General features: G+C 47.9%; 3 non-coding genes across 3 annotated transcripts; all 3 read right to left on the reverse strand.

Moving 5' to 3' along the window:
• Positions 1 to 862: 862 nt before the first annotated feature.
• Positions 863 to 934, reverse strand: TRNAH-GUG (transfer RNA histidin (anticodon GUG)). The gene has a single exon. It is a non-coding gene; the product is annotated as a tRNA-His (tRNA).
• Positions 935 to 1811: 877 nt separating this feature from the next.
• Positions 1812 to 1883, reverse strand: TRNAG-UCC (transfer RNA glycine (anticodon UCC)). Its single transcript has one exon. It is a non-coding gene; the product is annotated as a tRNA-Gly (tRNA).
• A 1311-nt stretch (positions 1884 to 3194) lies between these two features.
• TRNAE-CUC (transfer RNA glutamic acid (anticodon CUC)) lies at positions 3195 to 3266 on the reverse strand. The gene has a single exon. It is a non-coding gene; the product is annotated as a tRNA-Glu (tRNA).
• Between the last annotated feature and the right edge of the window lie 1774 nt (positions 3267 to 5040).

Here is a 5040-nt window from a genome sequence, read left to right on the forward strand (position 1 = left end):
AGCCTTTTCATAATAGCTTTTTGCCACGGAGGAATCCGAGGTTTAGAGAGCGATGGGGGCTGCAGACAGCCAGGAAGGCTCGCGGAAGACTCGGGAATCACGAGTCCTGTCTGAAACCTTAGTGTTTCCGCAGATTCCTTCCACTGAGGGAACCTCCTCACCGACTTCAGAGGAGGGTGCGAAAGAGCCCGAGGAAACTCAGATGAGAGGTGCAAAGACCTCTCTGCAAAGCATTTTAGTTCTCCATCCTGGAAGAGGCACTGAGTTCCAGAGTAACCAGGGAAGGGTCCTCTCCTCTGCTCAGGTGAAGGCCGAAAGAACAGCCGTGGTCCCAGCTCCGTGGGCCTCCATACTGCTCTAAAGCTTCCCGCCTGGGCTGCCTAGCGCCTTGGTGGGCGAGCCGCAGTGTGAGCCAACTGGAACTATTGTTGTTTGAGACAGAGTCCTGCTCTGTTGCCCAGGCTGGAGTGCAGTGGCGAGATCATAGTTCATTGCAGCCTCTACTTCCCGGGCTCAAGCGATGCTCCCACCTCACCCTCCCTAAGTAGCTGGGACCAAAAGCGCCCGCCACCATCTTTAAAAAAATTTTTTTCTAAGCGTGCGTGGAGGCGTCTCAAGCTGGTCGCGAACTTCTGGGTTCCAGGAATTCTCCCGCCTCCGAGACTTCACAAAGCTGCTGGGATTACCTAATGGCGGGAGCCACCACGTCAGCCTGGAGCTATTGTTATTCACCGAATTTGTGGGCTGCACTTCCGCGGGGATGCCTTAAGCAAAAGCAGAATTACAAGCATGTAACTCTTTTAAAAGTGCTGATTAAAAAAAAAAGAAAAAGAAAGGCCACCAAAGCAAGTTAGGAGTAACGTGCCGTGACTCGGATTCGAACCGAGGTTGCTGCGGCCACAACGCAGAGTACTAACCACTATACGATCACGGCGAGCCACCAGCAAGGCGGCGCACGGTAGTTGGATTTAATGCCTCTTGAAAGAGGAATGGCTGTTTCGTGCTACTATTTGGCAGGTGCGTGAGGTCCACATCAATCAATTCCAAACTTTTCCATTCTGCAACCTCGAAGCTCCAACACCCGAATCAGTTCTTAGACGCTAAATCCCTTGATGATAGCTGTAGCACCACCCGCTCCGCCGGGCGGCGGCGGGCCCAGGTCCTGACTAGAAAGCAGAAGCGTCAGCTGCAACCAGGGACCACGTCGCCTCTCGCCTCTCCGCCTCCATTCCCCTCTTCCCCCTCCAAAGAATCAATCAAGCCCAGGGATGCGAGGGGCAGCCTCGCAGGATTTTACAAATTACATCTGCAGCCTGTACCATGGAATTGAGGTTTCTCTTCCCAGAATGGTGGAAGCGGAAGAAAAACGGAGCTAAGTGAGCTGGGGAGGGGATGAGAGCCCCGTCTTAATTATTTCTTGCTTCCATCACAGGCACAAGAAGCGCTGCGTACTCTCTCGCTGGCATTGTGGGAGCTTGTGCTGACTTCCTCATCTTCACTCATCAGTATATCAGAGCCACCTCTGCAGATTCAGAAAAACAAACCCAACCAGCCTCTATTTCAGACACCTCCCTAGACCCCTAGAAAGAGAGTTATTGTTAACTCAGGCGACGCTGGCGGCCGAACCCATCAGATGGGCTTGGCTCGCACGTGCAGTTATCAAAATACAGATGTTTGCTGTGGGAGGGACAGACCATACTGGTGCAGACGCAGGACACAAAAGTTGTCAAAAGCTCTTTTCCTCTGTTCCCTGCTTTGCTCGGTTTCCAGGCCTACTCAGTCTAAAAAGCTGAGAGGAAAAAGACCAAACCTGCGTTGGCCGGGAATCGAACCCGGGTCAACTGCTTGGAAGGCAGCTATGCTCACCACTATACCACCAACGCTTCTGAAACGAAACTCCTTCCTTTATGTATGAGAACTAAAAAACCAGGTTTGGGTTTCCCGTTTATTTCTGGACTAAGAAATTTAGACTGCAGGAAAAACCTACAAGAGGAAAATTAAAAGGAAGCTCTCTAGAATTTCTCCCATTGAAAATTCTGTGGTAGTATCTTGTTTCACAGCTTTAAGAAAAGTCAATTCTAGTTTCCTGGGCATTTATTCCACACATGGGCAAAATTACATATGTACAAGACCATATACGACAACATTTTTTTTTTTTTTTTCCAAATAGCAAAGAGCTAGAAATAACCTAAGTGTCTATAGTAGGAAGCTGGCTAAACTAATTACGGAAAATCCATACAACGGAATGCTATATGCCAGAAGAAAGAATAAGGAAGTTCTTCATGTCTAATCTGTAAGTACTTCTAAAATATACTGTTAAATGGAAAAGGCAAAGTGCAGAAAGTATGTATCGATTACTTCCATTTGTACAAGGGGGAGAGAATGTTTAAATATATATACGTATGTATATATGCATGTACTTGCATTTGCATAAAACATCTCTAACATTATAATTAAGAAACTTAACAGCGGTTACGTCATTAGAGAGAAAATAAATGGTAGAGGTTAAAGTCAGGTTTATCAGTTCTGTCCTTTTGCATATTTGAATCCTAAACCATGTAAATATATGACCTTTTCGAAAATTCAGTAATTAAATGGAAAGAAAATACGTTACTGAAGGATATTTATTTCCACTGCAAAGTGTTAGAAATATATTGTTAACCTTAAAAATAGCTGGTGTTGGCCGAGTATGGTAGCTCATGCCTATAATCCCGTCACTTTGGAAGGCAGAAGAGGGTGGATCACCTGAGGTCAGGAGTTCGAGACCGGCCTGACCAATATGGTGAACCCCGTCTCTACTACAAATACAAAATTAGCCGGGCGTGGTAGCGCAGGCCTGTAATCCCACCTACTTGGGAGGCTAAGGCTGGAGAATCGCTTGAATCCGGGAGGCGGAGCTTGCAGTGAGCCGAGATCGCGCCACTGCACTCTAGCCTGGGACAAAGACAGCGAAACTCCGTCTCAACAACAACAAAAACAGCTGGAGATAAAATAGTACGTATAGCATACATCCACGTTGTTTCAAAATCTAGATATTAAGAGTGGTCTTTAGGTGATAGAATTGTGAGCGTTTTATTTGTATTTTTTTACATTTTCTGTATTTCAGATTTTAGTGGGATGGGGGAGATTGACTAGCAGATAACGTTTATTTAAAAGATCCTGAGGGAAAAGTAGAAAAAGAAGTAAATCGTTCCTTCCCTGACCGGGAATCGAACCCGGGCCGCGGCGGTGAGAGCGCCGAATCCTAACCACTAGACCACCAGGGAAGCTGTTAAAGCATTCCTGTTACAAATATATGATTCTACTAAGTGCTGTGGTCCATGCCTATAACTCCTGAAACACTGAGGTCAAAGTGGCCAGATTGCTTCAGTTCACGAGTTCGAGACCAGCCTGGGCAAAGTGGCAAACCCGGGCTCCATCGCATCGAAAGCACAAAAAAAGTAGCCGGGCTTGGTGGCGCTTGCCTGTAGTCCCATCCACTCGGGAGGCCCGATCGCTCTAGCCCGGTAGGCAGAGGTTGCAGTGAGCCGTGATCGCGCCACTGCACTGCAGCTTGATGACAGGGCTAGAGCCTTCCTTAAAAAAAAAAAAAAATTATATGATTCTAACTAAACGTTTATTTCCACTTATTCTTTTACATATTATTTTTCACTGCCTAGATTCTGAGATACTTCCATACTGGGCCTTTCCTATGTTGGGGCTTCTTCCCGGTACTTCTTTCCTGGAGTAGAAAACACTGTGAAAGAATTCTCCAGCCCGGCTCTCAGAGCCTAGGGAGCATCGCGTACACGTGATTACAGTCTCCAAGACCAGAGAAGAACGTCCGGAGAGAAGAGGATGAGACAGAGAGGAAGCTCACCTCCTTGTAGTTGCAGTGATTTCCTGAATTGTGACCATTAGAAAAGTAGAGACCCAGCTACGTCTTTGCCAAAAACAACCAGGAACTTTTACTTAAGGAATATAAAGGACGTCATGAGAGTAACACTAGGAGATCCTGGGCCCACTGTACCTTTTTTTCATGTCGTGTGAATTGTAGGCCAAACTGTTAAAACAAATATTACTGACAAGTGAAAATCACTCGGCCAACAGGTACTTGGTGCTCAGCAGGATCTGAGCTCAACTCACTAGTGGGAGACTAAGAGAAGCTCAGGGTCTTGAACCTTTAAAACTCACGAGGTCACGGGCGCGGTGGCTCACGCCTGTAATCCCAGCACTTTGGGAGGCCGAGGCGAGCAGATCACCAGGTCAAGAGATTGAGATCATTCTGGCCAACATGGTGAAACCCCGTCTCTACTAAAAATACAAAAAGTAGGCCGGGCGCGGTGGCTCAAGCCTGTAATCCCAGCACTTTGGGAGGCCGAGACGGGTGGATCACGAGGTCATGAGATCGAGACCATCCTGGCTAACACGGTGAAACCCCGTCTCTACTAAGAAATACAAAAAAAACTAGCCGGGCGAGGTGGTGGGCGCCTGTAGTCCCAGCTACTCGGGAGGCTGAGGCCGGAGAATGGCGTGAACCCGGGAGGCGGAGCTTGCAGTGAGCTGAGATCCGGCCACTGCACTCTAGCCTGGGCTACAGAGCGAGACTCCGTCTCAAAAAAAAAAAAAAAAAAAAAAAAAAAATACAAAAAGTAGCCAGGCGTGGTGGCGAGTGCCTGTAGTCCCAGCTACTCGGGAGGCTGAGGCAGGAGAATCACTTGAACCCGGGAGGCGGAGGTTGCAGTGAACAGAGATTGCACCATTGCACTCCAGCCTGGGCAACAAGAGTGAAACTTCGTCTCAAAAAAAAAAAAAAAAAAAAAAAAAAAAACCATGAGGAAGCCAGGCTCGGTGGCTCAGACACCTGTAATCCCAGAACTTTGGGAGGCTGAGGCAGGCGGATCACCTGAGGTCAGAAGTTTGAGACCAGCCGGGCATGGTGGCTCACGCCTGTAATCCCAGCACTTTGGGAGGCCGAGGTGGGCGGATCACAAGGTGAGGAGATCTAGACCATGGTGAAACCCCGTCTCTACTAAAAATAGAAAAAATTGCCGGGCGCGG

The sequence above is a fragment of the Macaca nemestrina genome, chromosome 1, assembly GCF_043159975.1.
Source record: "Macaca nemestrina isolate mMacNem1 chromosome 1, mMacNem.hap1, whole genome shotgun sequence".
Classification (NCBI taxonomy): domain Eukaryota; kingdom Metazoa; phylum Chordata; class Mammalia; order Primates; family Cercopithecidae; genus Macaca; species Macaca nemestrina.